The following is a 19654-nucleotide window of genomic DNA, read 5'->3' as shown; positions in this document are numbered from 1 at the left end:
CCTCAAGAATGGGCTGGTCCTCAAGCCGGTTCAGCTGTGGAGATTTGGTTCTGGTGGCGATGGAAGGGGCATGATCCGTGGCATCTCCACGAAGTCATCCTTTGGAACCAGTGGAGGATCCGGCGTGTGCGTACGGTTCAGTTGCGAGCGTGGAAGGCGGCGCAAAGCTCGCTGATTGCGCCTACGCACCAATCCATCCGCCCTGCATGCCAGGAACAAGGTGGAGTCTTTTTCTTTTTATGTTTGTGGTGGACGGCATCTTGTAGCCGATGGGTCGTTGCCATCGAAGTAGCACCATCACTAATATCATGCAAGGCGATGACTGTGCCAGATGTGGAAGTTGGCCGAGACCGTGTACGCTGGTTCCGGCCACCTGCTGTGCCGGAAGGGCGACTCCGCAGAGAAACGTCGAAGCATGTCGCCTTGGAGAGAGAATTGTTGCTCGCATCAACGTCTGGCGATGGCGCGAATTGGTGTGTCCATCTTGGACCGCCGGTGCTGGTTCCCACTGCCGACCCAGTGGGACTGCCACGCGATCCATTCCCTGTCGCCGTGGCATCCGCCGTCACCCTGAGCGTGCCATCACCGAGGCCGCGACACCGCCCGTCCGGAGCAAGGTCTGGCGTGCGCGAATCAGAGTCGGCGCTTGGCTGCTCCCCATCTGGAGTCCGGTCTGCCTTCCGTCGATGCCCCCCGTCCGGAGTCCCAACAGGTTCACTGGAGGCAGCCGAGATTCCCTGAAGCTGCACTTCTGGAGTCGGAACATGCAGGAATGCACCAACCAGTGGAGAGGGTCGAGCCATTGAGGGTGGAAGCGGTGCGCCGCCACCGCAGTCGTCAGTGGTCCCACCGTGATCGTCGAGTGCCTCGGTACGCACTAGGCGAGGTCTGTCACCTTGCACCTTTTGCATGGGAAGTGGGATGCTGTCGTCACTCGTCTCACATCCCGTGGATAGATCCTCATTAGCAGCTTGCTGTTCACTAGGGTTGGGTAAATTGTCAGAGTTTTCATCTGGTGGTGCACACCATGTCGGTGGACTGTCATTGTCTTGCCGTTGTCCTTCATTTGGGCTTTTCTTCTTTGGAATTTTAAATCTTCCCCCAGACATTGCAGAACCTTGTTTATTACCCCCAAATTCTCCCATAGGTATGGTCTCGAATATAGGATCCAATGTTTCTATCGACATTGTACTATTTTCCAAAGAACATTCCGTTTCACTTTTCTTCTCAGGTGCCTCATGTGTATCTTTGTCTAATGTACATGCCTTCATGGTCTCTGGGTCTGATTTTGCTGGGACTGGCATGGTCACAGTCTCTCTTTTACTGTTCTCAATTGCCCACCTTATACTCCCCATACATAACTGCTTAATCACTGGGGTTAGTGTGGTACAATGGATAATCGGGTCGACCTTATCTGCATCTTCACCATTAGTGGAAAGCACACTTGGTTCACTTGACACTGCTGTGGGTTTTAAATTCGTTATCTGGCTACTCGATGTCGGTGTCCTCAGGATTCTTGCTCCAATGTTCTGCTCAATAATCAGTGGAGCGTGTATAGGTTCAATGCAATTAATGTTCCCCTCAAGGTTTGAAGAGTCATTACTGACTAACTGCTGGTCTCCGAAGTTGGGATTTTGCGGTGTTGTGTTGAAGGGAGACATTTGTCCCTGCTGTAGATATGATTCAGGTTGTGTTATTTCCATTACCTGAGGATCAATGTCTTGTCCATTTTTTCGATCCGTACTAAAACACTGGCAATTCTCAGTCTGCTCCTTGCAAGTTAAACATTCAATTAATTTCGTTAGCAAATCCTCAGCATCCTTCTGTGGCCGTGCAGCATTATTAATCTCTGTTCGGCTATAATGATCCTGAAGGTCAGCGCATAAACCTTTTTTCTTCGGGCTTGGACGAGGCGATTCCTTTGGCTTGTCTTCAGTTGGGCTTGAACAGTCTTCAGCGCTGTGCCCTTCATTGTAGCATGAGAGACCGTCATGTTCATGCTGCTGTGTAGGAGCATGGTAGGCTGTTATAGCCTTCTTGCTGTTCACGGGAGCATGGCAGACTTGCATCGTCTGCCGCTGGTTGGTCAGGAGAGGTTGCTAGACCCTCATGGTCTTGTTCCTGCAAGGACTGCGCTCTGGAGTCTTGCGTTCCTTCCATCGTGGAGTCCGTCCACGAGCTCTCTGTGGAGGCTTGTGACACTGGAGTCACTTCTTGTTCGTGCAAGGACTGCGCTCTGGAGTCTTGCATTTCTGCAATTGTGGAGTCTGTCCACGAGCTTGCTGTGGAAGCTTGTGACACTGGAGTCACTTCTGGTTCATGCGAGGACTGCACTCTGGAGTCTTGCATGTCTTCTTTCATAGAGTCGGGAACGTTGAGCGGGACGTGGACCACGCTCTGTGTGGCAGCAGGGCACTCTCCGTGTGCTTGCACCGCTCCCTGTCTGTTAATGTCAGGCTGCAGCATCATCCGGTACTGATAAGTTGGAACGTCATATCTGCTGGATTGAAGATCCTCAAATCCGAAAAATGAATCCGCATCTGCGTCGGATTCAATGTGGGGGCCGCCAATGTGCAACACGAAAGGTTCGTCCGAGTCATAGTCATATAGGACCACGGAGCTATCATTGGGCTCGCGAGGTCCGGAAACACTGTAAAAATCGGCATCGAAGTATTCAAGGTCGGAATCATCGGCTTGTGCGTAGGTAACTCCTTGTCGGAGGGTTCTTCGGAGGTCAAATTCATCTCCTGGGTCAATTTGCGGCACTGTGCTGTCATTCCAGGTGAGGGAAGGTTGTTTTACAGCTTTAACAGATTTTTGTTTTTTTGATTTGGGACGTTTCCCTTTTAAATTGGATTTGGGACATTTCCCTTTTAAATTGGTGCAGTCTGGGGCCTCTGACACCCTGACGCTCGGTATGTAGCACGTAGGAAGCGACTGCGCATGCTCAGATCGCTGTTCCTTTACCGATGGCCGTTTTCTTGACCGCGCATGCGCAGCATCTCGCGCATGCGCAAACAAAACTTCCGGTTCTGCGCACTTCTCGCGCAACTGTGCTAGCGTTATACCTTTAGCAAGATGGCCGCCGACCTCGACCCAGCCTTCTCTCAGGCCCGGGATTTCGGCCTCTGGGAATTCGGGCTCCGGGATCCCAGCCACGAGGTGAGTACTGCAGCTTTTCTTACCTTTAAGTGCCCATTGGATTGCGTATTCTTCACAGTACTTGGAGAATTTGCCCAGGACTGCCTGGTAATCGTACCTTTGCTGCCTCCTGAAGAACCTGAACCTTCTGAATATTTCTCTTGCCCTTGCACCGGCGACGGTGAGGAGAAATTCAATTTTTTCCTTATCATCCAGGTCTTTGAGTTCAGCTGCCACCAGGAACAATTCGAAATTTTGCCGGAATCGCCGCCAGTTTTCGTGGAGGTCGCCGTCGCACTGGAGCGGCTGCGGAACCGGGAGCTCGTACATCATGCCTGGGCACTGCTGGTTGTCTGTGTACACTGAGGTATGCCGGCAGGTATCGATCCACTCCTGTACCATGTGGTGTTGGGTGCTCTGGTGCACAGATGAGCCAACACAGTTGTATGTGGTACAACTCTATTTTATTATAACTCTTATAATACAGTTCGTTCTGGATACTCTGCACGTGCTGTCTCCCTGAGTGTGTTTGGCAATAGATGTGTCCTGGTTCTCCTCTGCAGCTAATACTGACCACCGGGGGTCGTGTCTGTGCTTTTATATCTTTCTGTCATTGGTTGTGGTGTTGTGTGTTCTGATTTGTCTGTTGGTGTGTCTATCATGATGTGTGTGTTTGAATATCATGACAAGAGTGAGGGACAGAGAGTGAGGGTCAGAGAGTGAGGGACAGAGAGAGTGAGGGACAGAGAGTGAGGGACAGAGAGTGAGGGACAGAGAGTTGTGGTGTTGGGTGCTCTGGTGCACAGATGAGCCAACACAGTTGTATGTGGTACAACTCTATTTTATTATAACTCTTATAATACCGTTCAGTCTGGATACTCTGCACGTGCTGTCTCCCTGAGTGTGTTTGGCAATAGATGTGTCCTGGTTCTCCTCTGCAGCTAATACTGACCACCGGGGGTCGTGTCTGTGCTTTTATATCTTTCTGTCATTGGTTGTGGTGTTGTGTGTTCTGATTTGTCTGTTGGTGTGTCTATCATGATGTGTGTGTTTGAATATCATGACAAGAGTGAGGGACAGAGAGTGAGGGTCGGAGAGTGAGGGACAGAGAGAGTGAGGGACAGAGAGTGAGGGACAGAGTGTGAGGAAGGGAGAGTGAGGGACAGAGAGTGAGCGACACAGTGAGGGTCATAGAGTGAGTGTCAGAGAGTGAGGGACAGAGAGTGAGGGACGGAGAGTGAGGGACGGAGAGTGAGGGACGGAGAGTGAGGGACGGAGAGTGAGGGACGGAGAGTGAGGGTCTGTGAGTGAGGGACAGAGAGTAAGGGACAGAGAGTGAGGGACAGAGAGTGAGGGATAGAGAGTGAGGGAGGGAGACTGAGGGAGGGAGAGTCAGGGACAGACTGAGGGACAGACAGTGAGGGACAGTGAGTGAGGGAGGGTGAGTGAGGGAGGGAGAGTGAGGGAGAGACAGTGAGAGACAGAGAGTGAGGGACAGAGAGTGAGGGAGGGAGAGTGAGGGAGGGAGAGTGAGGGACAGACAGTGAGGGACAGAGAGTGACGGACAGAGAGTGAGGGACAGAGTGTGAGGGAGGGAGAGTGAGGGACATAGAGTGAGGGCCAGAGAGTGAGGGCCAGAGAGTGAGGGACGGGGAGTGAGGGAGGGAGAGTGAGGGACAGAGAGTGAAGGACAGAGTGGGAGGGACAGAGAGTGAGGGACAGAGTGTGAGGGAGGGAGAGTGAGGAGGGAGAGTCAGGGACAGAGAGTGAGGGACAGAGAGTGAGGGACAGAGAGTGAGTGAGGGAGAGTGAGGGACAGAGAGTGAGGGACAGAGAGAGTGAGGGACAGAGAGTGAGGGACAGAGAGTGAGGGACAGAGAGTGAGGGACAGAGAGTGAGGGTCAGTGAGGGTCAGAGAGTGAGGGACAGAGAGTGAGGGACAGAGAGTGAGGGTCAGAGAGTGAGGGACAGAGAGAGTGAGGGTCAGAGAGTGAGGGTCAGAGAGTGAGGGACAGACAGTGAGGACAGAGAGTGAGGGACAGAGAGTGAGGGACAGAGGGTGAGGGACAGAGAGTGAGGGACAGAGAGTGAGGGACAGAGAGTGAGGAAGGGAGAGTGAGGGACAGAGAGTGAGGGACAGAGAGTGAGCGACACAGTGAGGGTCATAGAGTGAGTGTCAGAGAGTGAGGGACAGAGAGTGAGGGACAGAGAGTGAGGGTCTGAGAGTGAGGGACAGAGAGTGAGGGACAGAGAGTGAGGGACAGAGAGTGAGGGTCAGTGAGGGTCAGAGAGTGAGGGACAGAGAGTGAGGGACAGAGAGTGAGGGACAGAGAGTGAGGGTCAGAGAGTGAGGGACAGAGACTGAGGGACAGAGAGTGAGGGACAGAGAGTGAGGGACAGAGAGTGAGGGTCAGAGAGTGAGGGTCAGAGAGTGAGGGACAGAGAGTGAGGGTCAGAGAGTGAGGGACAGAGAGTGAGGGACAGAGAGTGAGGGACAGAGAGTGAGTGACACAGTGAGGGTCATAGAGTGAGGGTCAGAGAGAGTGAGGGTCAGAGAGAGTGGGGGACAGAGAGAGGGTGGGACAGAGAGTGAGGGTCAGAGAGTGAGGGACAGAGAGTGAGGGACAGAGAGTGAGGGTCAGAGAGTGAGGGTCAGAGAGTGAGGGTCAGAGAGGGAGGGACAGAGAGTCAGGGACAGAGAGTCAGGGACAGAGAGTCAGGGAGGGAGAGCCACGGATAGAGAGTAAGGGACAGTGAGGGACAGAGTGTGAGGGACAGAGAGAGGGAGGGAGAGTGAGGGACAGAGAGTGAGGGACAGAGCGACAGGGACAGATAGAGGGAGGGACAGATAGAGGGAGGGACAGATAGAGGGAGGGACAGATAGAGGGAGGGACAGATAGAGGGAGGGACAGAGAATGAGGGTCAGAGAATGAGGGTCAGAGAGTGAGGGACAGAAAGTGAGGGACGGAGAGTGAGGGACGGAGAGTGAGGGACAGAGAGTGAGGGTCTGTGAGTGAGGGACAGAGAGTAAGGGACAGAGAGAGGTTGGGACAGAGAGAGGGTGGGACAGAGAGAGGGTGGGACAGAGAGTGAGGGACAGAGAGTGAGGGACAGAGAGTGAGGGACAGACAGTGAAGGACAGAGAGTGAGGGACAGAGAGTGAGTGAGGGAGAGTGAGGGACAGAGAGTGAGGGACAGAGAGAGTGAGGGACAGAGAGTGAGGGACAGAGAGTGAGGGACAGAGAGTGAGGGACAGAGAGTGAGGGTCAGTGAGGGTCAGAGAGTGAGGGACAGAGAGAGTGAGGGTCAGAGAGTGAGGGTCAGAGAGTGAGGGACAGACAGTGAGGGACAGAGAGTGAGGGACAGAGAGTGAGGCATAGAGGGTGAGGGACAGAGAGTGAGGGACAGAGAGTGAGGAAGGGAGAGTGAGGGACAGAGAGTGAGCGACACAGTGAGGGTCATAGAGTGAGTGTCAGAGAGTGAGGGACAGAGTGTGAGGGACAGAGAGTGAGGGTCTGAGAGTGAGGGACAGAGAGTGAGGGACAGAGAGTGTGGGACAGAGAGTGAGGGTCAGTGAGGGTCAGAGAGTGAGGGACAGAGAGTGAGGGACAGAGAGTGAGGGACAGAGAGTGAGGGTCAGAGAGTGAGGGACAGAGACTGAGGGACAGAGAGTGAGGGACAGAGAGTGAGGGACAGAGAGTGAGGGACAGATAGTGAGGGTCAGAGAGTGAGGGTCAGAGAGTGAGGGACAGAGAGTGAGGGACAGAGAGTGAGGGACAGAGAGTGAGGGTCAGAGAGTGAGGGACAGAGAGTGAGGGACAGAGAGTGAGGGACAGAGAGTGAGTGACACAGTGAGGGTCATAGAGTGAGGGTCAGAGAGAGTGAGGGTCAGAGAGAGTGGGGGACAGAGAGAGGGTGGGACAGAGAGTGAGGGTCAGAGAGTGAGGGACAGAGAGTGAGGGACAGAGAGTGAGGGTCAGAGAGTGAGGGTCAGAGAGTGAGGGTCAGAGAGGGAGGGACAGAGAGTCAGGGACAGAGAGTCAGGGACAGAGAGTCAGGGAGGGAGAGCCACGGATAGAGAGTGAGGGACAGTGAGGGACAGAGTGTGAGGGACAGAGAGACAGGGACAGATAGAGGGAGGGACAGATAGAGGGAGGGACAGATAGAGGGAGGGACAGATAGAGGGAGGGACAGAGAGAGGGAGGGACAGAGAATGAGGGTCAGAGAATGAGGGTCAGTGAGTGAGGGACAGAAAGTGAGGGACAGAGAGTGAGAGACAGAGAGTGAGGGACAGAGAGTGAGGGACAGAGAGTGAGGGTCAGAGAGTGAGGGACAGAGAGTGAGCGACACAGTGAGGGTCATAGAGTGAGTGTCAGAGAGTGAGGGACAGAGAGTGAGGGACGGAGAGTGAGGGACGGAGAGTGAGGGACGGAGAGTGAGGGACGGAGAGTGAGGGACAGAGAGTGAGGGTCTGTGAGTGAGGGACAGAGAGTAAGGGACAGAGAGAGGTTGGGACAGAGAGAGGGTGGGACAGAGAGAGGGTGGGACAGAGAGTGAGGGACAGAGAGTGAGGGACAGAGAGTGAGGGACAGAGAGTGAGGGACAGAGAGTGAGGGACAGAGAGTCAGGGAGAGAGAGTGAGGGACAGAGAGTGAGGGACAGAGAGTGAGGGACAGAGAGTGAGGGACAGAGTGCGAGGGACAGAGTGCGAGGGACAGAGAGTGAGGGTCAGAGAGTGAGGGGCAGAGAGTGAGGGACAGAGAGTGAGGGACAGAGAGTGAGGGACAGAGAGTGAGGGACAGAGAGTGAGGGATAGAGAGTGAGGGAGGGAGACTGAGGGAGGGAGAGTCAGGGACAGACTGAGGGACAGACAGTGAGGGACAGAGAGTGAGGGAGGGTGAGTGAGGGAGGGAGAGTGAGGGAGGGAGAGTCAGGGACAGTGAGTGATGGACAGAGAGTGAGGGACAGAGAGTGAGGGACAGAGAGTGAGGGACAGAGAGTGAGGGACAGATAGAGGGAGGGACAGATAGAGGGAGGGACAGATAGAGGGAGGGACAGAGAGTGAGGGGCAGAGAGTGAGGGACAGAGCATGAGGGTCAGAGAGTGAGGGACAGAGAGTGAGGGACAGAGAGTGAGGGACAGAGAGTGAGGGACAGAGAGTGAGCGACAGAGAGAGTGAGGGACAGAGAGAGTGAGGGACAGAGAGAGTGAGGGACAGAGAGTGAGGGGCAGAGAGTGAGGGACAGAGAGTGAGGAAGGGAGAGTGAGGGACAGAGAGTGAGCGACACAGTGAGGGTCATAGAGTGTGTGTCAGAGAGTGAGGGACAGAGAGTGAGGGTCAAAGAGTGAGGGACAGAGAATGAGGGACAGAGAGTGAGGGACAGAGAGTGAGGGACAGAGAGTGAGGGTCTGAGAGTGAGGGTGTGAGAGTGAGGGTCTGAGAGTGAGGGTCTGAGAGTGAGGGTCTGAGAGTGAGGGACAGAGAGCGAGGGACAGAGAGCGAGGGACAGAGAGTGAGGGTCAGAGAGTGAGGGACAGAGAGTGAGGGACAGAGAGTGAGGGACAGAGAGTGAGGGACAGAGAGTGAGGGACAGAGAATGAGGGTCAGAGAGTGAGGGTCAGAGAGTGAGGGTCAGAGAGTGAGGGTCAGAGAGTGAGGGAGTCAGAGTGAGGGAGGGAGAATCAGGGACAGAGAGTGAGGGACAGAGAGTGAGGGACAGAGAGTGAGGAAGGGAGAGTGAGCGACACAGTGAGGGTCATAGAGTGAGGGTCAGAGAGAGTGGGGGACAGAGAGAGGGTGGGACAGAGAGCGAGGGACAGAGAGTGAGGGACAGAGAGTGAGGGACAGAGAGTGAGCAACAGAGAGTGAGGGACAGAGAGTGAGGGACAGAGAGTGAGGGACAGAGAGTGAGGGACAGAGAGTGAGGGTCAGAGAGTGAGGGTCAGAGAGTGAGGGACAGAGAGTGAGGGACAGAGAGTGAGGGACAGAGAGTGAGTGACACAGTGAGGGTCATAGAGTGAGGGTCAGAGAGAGTGGGGGACAGAGAGAGGGTGGGACAGAGAGTGAGGGTCAGAGAGTGAGGGACAGAGAGTGAGGGACAGAGAGTGAGGGTCAGAGAGTGAGGGTCAGAGAGTGAGGGTCAGAGAGTGAGCGACAGAGAGTCAGGGACAGAGAGTCAGGGACAGAGAGTCAGGGAGGGAGAATGAGGGAGGGAGAGCCACGGATAGAGAGTGAGGGACAGTGAGGGACAGAGTGTGAGGGACAGAGAGAGGGAGGGAGAATGAGGGACAAAGAGTGAGGGACAGAGAGAGGGAGGGAGAGTGAGGGACAGCGAGTGAGGGACAGAGAGACAGGGACAGATAGAGGGAGGGACAGAGAGTGAGGGGCAGATAGAGGGAGGGACAGAGAGTGAGGGACAGAGAGTGAGGGACAGAGAGTGAGGGTCAGAGAGTGAGGGACAGAGAGTGAGGGACAGAGAGAGTGAGGGACAGAGAGTGAGGGACAGAGAGTGAGGGACAGAGAGTGAGGGACAGACAATGAGGGACAGAGAGTGAGGGACAGAGAGTGAGGGAGGGTGAGTGATTGACACAGTGAGGGTCATAGAGTGAGGGACAGAGAGTGAGGGACAGAGAGTGAGGGACAGAGAGTGAGGGACAGAGCGTCAGGGACAGAGAGTGAGGGACAGAGAGTGAGGGACAGAGAGTGAGGGACAGAGAGTGAGGGAGGTAGAGGGAGGGAGGGAGAGGGAGGGAGGGAGAGGGAGGGAGAGTGAGGGACAGAGAGTGAGGGCCAGAGAGTGAGGGACAGAGAGTGAGGGACAGAGAGTGAGGGACAGAGAGAGGGAGGGAGAGTGAGGCACAGAGAGTGAGGGACAGAGTGGGAGGGACAGAGAGAGAGGGACAGAGAGAGAGGGACGGAGAGTGAGGGACAGAGAGTGAGGGACAGAGAGTGAGGTACAGAGAGTGAGGGACAGAGAGTGAGGGACAGGGAGTGAGGGACAGAGAGTGAGGGACAGAGAGTGAGGGACAGAGAGTGAGGGACAGAGAGTGAGGGAGGGAGAGTCAGGGACAGAGAGTGAGGGACAGAGAGTGAGGGACAGAGAGTGAGGGACAGAGAGTGAGGGACAGAGAGTGAGGGAGGGAGAGTCAGGGACAGAGAGTGAGGGACAGAGAGTGATGGACAGAGCGTGAGGGACAGAGTGTGAGGGACAGAGAGTGAGGGACAGAGAGTGAGGGACAGAGAGTGAGGGAGGGAGAGTCAGGGACAGAGAGTGAGGGACAGAGAGTGAGGGACAGAGAGTGAGGGACAGAGAGTGAGGGTCTGAGAGTGAGGGACAGAGAAGGAGGGACAGAGAGGGAGGGAGAGTGAGGGACAGAGAGTGAGGGAGGGAGAGTGAGGGACAGAGAGTGAGGGACAGAGAGTGAGGGACAGAGAGTGAGGGAGGGAGAGTCAGGGACAGAGAGTGAGGGACAGAGAGTGAAGGACAGAGTGGGAGGGACAGAGAGTGAGGGAGGGAGAGTGAGGGACAGAGAGTGAGGGAGGGAGAGTGAGGGACAGAGTGTGAGGGACAGAGAGTGAGGGACAGAGAGTGAGGGACAGAGAGTGAGGGACAGAGAGTTAGGGTCTGAGAGTGAGGGACAGAGAGGGAGGGACAGAGAGTGAGGGACAGAGAGTGAGGGAGGTAGAGTCAGGGACAGAGAGTGAGGGACAGAGAGTGAGGGACAGAGTTCGAGGGACAGAGTGCGAGGGACTGCGAGTGAGGGTCAGAGAGTGAGGGACAGAGACTGAGAGACAGAGTGCGAGGGACAGCGAGTGAGGGTCAGAGAGTGAGGGACAGAGAGTGAGGGTCAGAGAGTGAGGGTCAGAGAGTGAGGGACAGAGAGTGAGGGACAGAGAGTGAGGGACAGAGAGTGAGGGACAGAGAGTGAGGGTCAGAGTGAGGGACAGAGAGTGAGGGTCAGAGAGTGAGGGACAGAGAGTGAGGGACAGAGAGTGAGGGACAGAGAGTGAGGGACAGAGTGCAGGCACAGCGAGTGAGGGTCAGAGAGTGAGGGTCAGAGAGTGAGGGACAGAGAGTGAGGGTCAGAGAGTGAGGGTCAGAGAGTGAGGGTCAGAGAGTGAGGGACGGAGAGTGAGGGACAGAGCATGAGGGACAGAGAGTGAGGGATAGCGAGTGAGGGACAGAGAGTGAGGGACAGAGACTGAGGGTCAGAGAGTGAGGGATAGTGAGTGAGGGACAGAGAGTGAGGGACAGAGACTGAGAGACAGAGTGCGAGGGACAGCGAGTGAGGGTCAGAGAGTGAGGGACAGAGAGTGAGGGTCAGAGAGTGAGGGTCAGAGAGTGAGGGACAGAGAGTGAGGGATAGAGAGTGAGGGACAGAGAGTGAGGGACAGAGAGTGAGGATCAGAGTGAGGGACAGAGAGTGAGGTTCAGAGAGTGAGGGACAGAGAGTGAGGGACAGAGAGTGAGGGACAGAGACTGAGGGACAGAGACTGAGGGACAGAGACTGAGGGACAGAGTGCGAGGCACAGCGAGTGAGGGTCAGAGAGTGAGGGACAGAGAGTGAGGGAGGGAGAGTCAGGGACAGAGAGTGAGGGACAGAGAGTGAGGGACAGAGAGTGAGGGTCACAGAGTGAGGGACAGAGAGTGAGGGACAGAGAGTGAGGGACGGAGAGTCAGGGACGGAGAATTAGGGACGGAGAGTGAAGGACAGAGAGTGAAGTCAGAGAATGAAGGATAGTGAGTGAGGGACAGTGAGGTTCAATGAGAGGGTCAGTTTGAGAGGGTCAGTGGCGGAGGGACAGACGGTCAGTGCTGACCGGGAGAGGGAAGAAGGGGTGACAGAGGGAGGGAGGGGGGGAAAGCGGTGTCTGAGGGAGAGGGACGGTGTCTGAGGGAGGGAGCGAGGGTGTCTGAGGGAGGGAGAGAGGGTGGTGTCTGAGGGAGAGGGAGGGTGTCTGAGGGAGAGGGAGGTGTCAGGGAGAGGGAGGGTGTCTGAGGGAGAGGGAGGGTGGTGTCTGAGGGAGGGAGAGGGTGGTGTCTGAGGGAGAGGGAGGGTGTCTGAGGGAGAGGGAGGTGTCAGGGAGAGGGAGGGTGTCTGAGGGAGAGGGAGGGTGGTGTCTGAGGGAGGGAGAGAGGGTGTCTGAGGGAGAGGGAGGGTGTCTGAGGGAGGGAGAGAGGGTGTCTGAGGGAGTGAGAGAGGGTGGTGTCTGAGGGAGAGGGAGGGTGTCTGAGGGAGGGAGAGAGGGTGTCTGAGGGAGTGAGAGAGGGTGGTGTCTGAGGGAGAGGGACGGTGTCTGAGGGAGGGAGAGAGGGTGTCTGAGGGAGGGAGAGGGTGGTGTCTGAGGGAGAGGGAGGGTGTCTGAGAGAGAGGGAGGGTGTCTGAGGGAGGGAGAGAGGGTGTCTGAGGGAGGGAGAGAGGGTGGTGTCTGAGGGAGAGGGAGGGTGTCTGAGGGAGAGGGAGGTGTCAGGGAGAGGGAGGGTGTCTGAGGGAGGGAGAGGGTGGTGTCTGAGGGAGAGGGAGGGTGTCTGAGGGAGAGGGAGGGTGTCTGAGGGAGAGGGAGGGTGTCTGAGGGAGGGAGAGAGGGTGGTGTCTGAGGGAGAGGGAGGGTGTCTGAGGGAGGGAGAGAGGGTGGTGTCTGAGGGAGAGGGAGGGTGTCTGAGGGAGAGGGAGGGGATGTGCCTCAGTTGAGGGGCTGAGTTTGAGGCAGGGGGACACAATGAGGGTTAATCCTCTCTCATACTCACAGTGAATGTCCCCAGGGTCTCTCACTGCCTCTGATCCGGAGATATTTGCTGCTCTCACCTCTCCCTATCTCAGCAAACTGTAACTCTCACACACAGAGGGTTTACATTAAATAGCAGCTCCTCCCCCAGAAACAGAGCAGGAAGGCATGGCAAGATCCCACCCTGCTGCAGGAACAGGAGGAGCAACAGGGCTGATTGGATTCTATCAGACAGAGAGCAGGGATCACACTGACAATGTTCACCAGGCGCTTCACACTCAGCCCGAGGCTCAGAGCCAGCACATTTCACTCGTCCCCGGGCCTGACAGGACAAACCCACATCTGGCATTATCCAGGAGTTTGTTTTTACAGTTTTTCTTTTGTGGGAGTCAAAACTTGTCTTCATTTATTTTCTTGAAACTCCATTTCGAGGAATGTTCGGGTTGAACATTGTCAAAATTAATATTTATGCCTTGCCCAAAATACTGTTCAACCCTGGAGCAACCCAGATTATTCAGGCAAACTTGTAAGTTTGCAATGCTTTTTTTTAACAAGTTTACTCCGTGTGACAATCCCCTTTGCCTCACAGCCCTCCCAGACACCGTTTAAATATTAACCCACCCCCAAAGAGCCCTGTAAATATTGACCCACTCCCAGAGACACACTGTAAATATTAACCCACTCCCTGAGACCCCCTGGAAATATTAACCCACTCCCTGAGACCCCCTGGAAATATTAACCCACTCCCAGACACCGTTTAAATATTAACCCACTCCCTGAGACCCCCTGTAAATATTAACCCACTCCCTGAGACCCCCTGTAAATATTAACCCACTCCCAGACACCGTTTAAATATTAACCCACTCCCTGAGACCCCCTGTAAATATTAACCCACTCCCTGAGACCCCCTGTAAATATTAACCCACTCCCTGAGACCCCCTGTAAATATTAACCCACTCCCAGAGACACCCTGTATATATTAACCCACTCCCAGAGACCCCCTGTAAATATTAACCCACTCCCTGAGACCCCCTGTAAATATTAACCCACTCCCTGAGACCCCCTGTAAATATTAACCCACTCCCTGAGACACTCTGTAAATATTAACCCACTCCCAGACACCGTTTAAATATTAACCCACTCCCTGAGACCCCCTGTAAATATTAACCCACTCCCTGAGACCCCCTGTAAATATTAACCCACTCCCTGAGACCCCCTGGAAATATTAACCCACTCCCAGAGACACCCTGTAAATATTAAACCACTCCCAGAGACCCCCTGTAAATATTAACCCACTGCCAGAGACCCCCTGTAAATATTAACCCACTCCCTGAGACCCCCTGTAAATATTAACCCACTCCCAGACACCGTTTAACTATTAACCCACTCACTGAGACCCCCTGTAAATATTAACCCACTCCCTGCGACCCCCTGTAAATATTAACCCACTCCCTGAGACCCCCTGGAAATATTAACCCACTCCCTGAGACCCCCTGTAAATATTAACCCACTCCCAGAGGCCCCCTGTAAATATTAACCCACTCCCAGAGACCCCCTGTAAATATTAACCTACTCCCAGAGAACCCCTGTAAATATTAACCTACTCCCAGAGACCCCCTGTAAATATTAACCACCTCCCAGAAACCTCCTGTAAATATTAACCCACTTCCAGAGACCCCCTGTAAATATTAACCCACTTCCAGAGACCCCCTGTAAATATTAACCCACTCCCAGAGACCTCCTGTAAATATTAACAAACTCCCAGAGCCCCCTGCAAATATTAACCCATTCCCAGAGACCCCCTGTAAATAATAACCCATTCCCAGAGACCCCCTGTAAATATTAACCCATTCCCAGAGGCCCCCTGTAAATAATAACCCACTCCCAGAGACCCCCTGTAAATATTAACCCATTCCCAGAGACCCCCTGTAAATAATATCCCATTTCCAGAGACCCCCTGTAAATAATAACCCACTCCCAGAGACCCCCTGTAAATATTAACCCATTCCCAGAGACCCCCTGTAAATAATAACCCACTCCCAGAGAACCCCTGTAAATATTAACCCACTCCCAGAGACCCCCTGTAAATATTAACCCACTCCCAGAGACACCCTGTAAATAATAACCCACTCCCAGAGGCCCCCTGTAAATATTAACCCATTCCCAGAGACCCCCTGTAAATAATAACCCACTCCCAGAGACCCCCTGTAAATATTAACCCACTCCCAGAGACCCCCTGTAAATATTAACCCACTCCCAGAGGCCCCCTGTAAATATTAACCCACCCCCAGAGAACCCATGTAAATATTAACCCACTCCCAGAGACCTCCCTGTAAATATTAACCCACCACCAGAGACCCCCTGTAAATATTAACCCACTCCCAGAGAACCCCCTGTAAATATTAACCCACCCCCCAGAGACTCGCTGTAAATCATAACCCACTCCCAGAGACCTCCCTGTAAATATTAACCCACCACCAGAGACCACCTGTAAATATTAACCCACCCCCAGAGAACCCATGTAAATATTAACCCACTCCCAGAGACCTCCCTGTAAATATTAACCCACCACCAGAGACCCCCTGTAAATATTAACCCACTCCCAGAGAACCCCCTGTAAATATTAACCCAACCCCCAGAGACTCGCTGTAAATCATAACCCACTCCCAGAGACCCCCTGTAAATATTAACCCACCCCCAGAAACCCCTGTAAATATTAACCCACTCCCAGAGACCCCCTGTAAATATTAACCCATCCCCAGAGACCCCCTGTAAATATTAACCCATCCCCAGAGACCCCCTGTAAATATAAACCCACCCCCAGAGACCCCATGTAAATATTAACCCACTCCCAGAGACCTTCCTGTAAATATTAACCCACTCCCAGAGACCCCCTGTAAATATTAACCTACTCCCAGAGGTCCCTGTAAATATTAACCCACTTCAAGAGACCCCCTGTAAATATTAACCCACTCCCAGAGACCCCCTGTAAATATTTACCCACTCCCAGAGACCCCCTGTAAATATTTACCAACTCCCAGAGACCTCCCTGTAAATATTAACCCACTCCCAGAGACCCACTGTAAATATTAACCCAATCCCAGAGACCCCCTGTAAATATTAACCCACTTCCAGAGACCCCTATAAATATTAACCCACTCCCTGAGACCCCCTGTAAATATTAACCCACTCCCAGAGGCCCCCTGTAAATATTAACCCACCCCCAGATACCCCCTGTAAATATTAACCCACTGCCAGAGAACCCCTGTAAATATTAAACCACTCCCAGAGACCCCCTGAAAATATTAACCCACTCCCTGAGACCCCCTGTAAATATTAACCCACTCCCAGACACCGTTTAAATATTAACCCACTCCCAGAGACCCTCTGTAAATATTAACCTACTCCCAGAGACCACCTGTAAATATTAACCCACTCCCAGAGACCCCCTGTAAATATTAACCCACTCCCAGAGACCCCCTGTAAATATTAACCACCTCCCAGAGACCTCCTGTAAATATTAACCCACTTCCAGAGACCCCCTGTAAATATTAACCCACTGCCAGAGACACCCTGTAAATATTAACCCACTGCCAGAGACCCCCTGTAAATATTAACCCACTTCCAGAGACCCCCTATGAATATTAACCCACACCCAGAGACCCCCTGTAAATATTAACCCATTCCCAGAGACCCCCTGTAAATAATAACCCATTCCCAGAGACCCCCTGTAAATATTAACCCACTCCCAGAGGCCCCCTGTAAATAATAACCCACTCCCAGAGGCCCCCTGTAAATATTAACCCACACCCAGAGACCCCCTGTAAATATTAACCCACTCCGAAAGGCCCCCTGTAAATAATAACCCACTCCCAGAGGCCCCCTGTAAATATTAACCCACACCCAGAGACCCCCTGTAAATATTAACCCACTCACCGAGACCCCCTGTAAATATTAACCCATTCCCAGAGACGCACTGTAAATAATAACCCACCCCCAGAGGCCCCCTGTAAATATTAACCCACCCCAGAGACCCCATGTAAATAATATCGCACCCCCAGAGACCCCCTGTAAATATTAACCCACTCCCAGAGACCCCCTGTAAATAATAACCCACTCCCAGAGACACCCTGTAAATAATAACCCACCCCCAGAGGCCCCCTGTAAATATTAACCCATTCCCAGAGACCCCCTGTAAATAATAACCCACCCCCAGAGGCCCCCTGTAAATATTAACCCATTCCCAGAGACCCCCTGTAAATAATAACCCACTCCCAGAGACACCCTGTAAATAATTACCCACCCCCAGAGGCCCCCTGTAAATATTAACCCATTCCCAGAGACCCCCTGTAAATATTAACCAACTCCAAGAGACCCCCTGTAAATATTAACCCACTCCCAGAGACCCCCTGTAAATAATAACCCACTCCCAGGGACCCCCTGTTAATATTAACCCACTCCCAGAGACCCCCTGTAAATATTAACCCACTCCCAGAGACCCCCTGTAAATATTAACCCACTTCCAGAGACCCCAGTAAATATTAACTCACTCCCAGAGACCCCCTGTAAAGATTAACGCACTCCCAGAGGCCCCCTGTAAATATTAACCCACCCCCAGAGAACCCATGTAAATATTAACCCACTGCCAGAGACCTCCCTGTAAATATTAACCCACCCCCAGAGACCCCCTGTAAATATTAACCCACTCCCAGAGAACCCCCTGTAAATATTAACACACCCCCCAGAGACTCGCTGTAAATCATAACCCACTCCCAGAGACCCCCTGTAAATATTAACCCACCCCCAGAGACCCCTGTAAATATTAACCCACTCCCAGAGACCACCTGTAAATATTAACCCACCCCCAGAGACCCCAAGTAAATATTAACCCACTCCCAGAGACCACCTGTAAATATTAACCCAACCCCAGAGACCCCCTGTAAATATTAACCCACCCCCAGAGACCCCATGTAAATATTAACCCACTCCCAGAGACCTTCCCATAAATATTAACCCACTCCCAGAGACCCCCTGTAAATATTAACCTACTCCCAGAGATCCCTGTAAATATTAACCCACATCAAGAGACCCCCTGTAAATATTAACCCACTCCCAGAGACCAATGTAAATATTTACCCACTCCCAGAGACCCCCTGTAAATATTTACCCACTCCCAGAGACCTCCCTGTAAATATTAACCCACTCCCAGAGACCCCCTGTAAATATTAACCCACTCCCAGAGGCCCCCTGTAAATATAAACCCACCCCCAGATACCCCCTGTAAATATTAACCCACTGCCAGAGAACCCCTGTAAATATTAAACCACTCCCAGAGACCCCCTGTAAATATTAACCAAATGACAGTGACCCCTGTAAATATTAACCCACTTCCAGACACCCTGTAAATATTAACCCACTCCCAGAGACCCCCTGTAGATATTAACCCACTCCCAGAGACCCCCTGTAAATATTAACCGACTCCCAGAGACCCCCTGTAAATATTAACCCACCCCCAGAGACCCCCTGTTAATATTAACCCACTCCCAGAGACCCCCTGTAAATATTACCCCACCCCCAGAGACAGACTGTAAATATTAACCCACTCCCAGAGACCCCCTGTAAATATTAACCCACTCCCAGAGACCCCCTGTAAATATTAACCCACCCCCAGAGACCACCTGTAAATATTAACCCACACCGAAAGACCCCCTGTAAATATTAACCCACCACCAGAGACCCCATGTAAATATCAACCCACCCCAGAGAACACCCTGTAAATATTAACCCACCCCCAGCGACCCCGTGTAATTATTAACCCACCCCCAAAGACCCCCTGTAAATATTAACCCACACCGAGAGACCACCTGCAAATATTAACCCACTCCCAGAGACCCCCTGTAAATATTAACCCACTCCCAGAGACCCCCTGTAAATATTAACCCTCCTCCAGAGACTCCCTGTAAATATTAACCCACTTCCAGAGACCCCAGTAAATATTAACTCACTCCCAGAGACCCCCTGTAAAGATTAACGCACTCCCAGAGGCCCCCTGTAAATATTAACCCACCCCCAGAGAACCCATGTAAATATTAACCCACTGCCAGAGACCTCCCTGTAAATATTAACCCACCCCCAGAGACCCCCTGTAAATATTAACCCACTCCCAGAGAACCCCCTGTAAATATTAACACACCCCCCAGAGACTCGCTGTAAATCATAACCCACTCCCAGAGACCCCCTGTAAATATTAACCCACCCCCAGAGACCCCTGTAAATATTAACCCACTCCCAGAGACCACCTGTAAATATTAACCCACCCCCAGAGACCCCAAGTAAATATTAACCCACTCCCAGAGACCACCTGTAAATATTAACCCAACCCCAGAGACCCCCTGTAAATATTAACCCACCCCCAGAGACCCCATGTAAATATTAACCCACTCCCAGAGACCTTCCCATAAATATTAACCCACTCCCAGAGACCCCCTGTAAATATTAACCTACTCCCAGAGATCCCTGTAAATATTAACCCACATCAAGAGACCCCCTGTAAATATTAACCCACTCCCAGAGACCAATGTAAATATTTACCCACTCCCAGAGACCCCCTGTAAATATTTACCCACTCCCAGAGACCTCCCTGTAAATATTAACCCACTCCCAGAGACCCCCTGTAAATATTAACCCACTCCCAGAGGCCCCCTGTAAATATAAACCCACCCCCAGATACCCCCTGTAAATATTAACCCACTGCCAGAGAACCCCTGTAAATATTAAACCACTCCC

General features: G+C 52.9%; 1 protein-coding gene across 2 annotated transcripts in view; it reads right to left on the bottom strand.

The window, feature by feature from the left end:
* Window positions 1-13026, bottom strand: part of LOC140424671 (protein rapunzel-like) — a 237834-nt gene extending 224808 nt beyond the window's left edge. Inside the window, exon 1 of one of the 2 annotated variants that reach the window (XM_072507938.1) lies at window positions 12891-13026. The gene's annotated coding sequence lies outside the window, so the exon portion shown is untranslated. The remainder of the gene's footprint in view (window positions 1-12890) is intronic. The other variant, XM_072507937.1, reaches the window with a different exon arrangement.
* Between the last annotated feature and the right edge of the window lie 6628 nt (window positions 13027-19654).

This window comes from Scyliorhinus torazame, chromosome 6 (assembly GCF_047496885.1).
Source record: "Scyliorhinus torazame isolate Kashiwa2021f chromosome 6, sScyTor2.1, whole genome shotgun sequence".
NCBI lineage: Eukaryota > Metazoa > Chordata > Chondrichthyes > Carcharhiniformes > Scyliorhinidae > Scyliorhinus > Scyliorhinus torazame.
The sequence above is the reverse complement of the archived record's forward strand: the minus strand, read 5'-3'. Positions and strand labels throughout refer to the sequence as shown.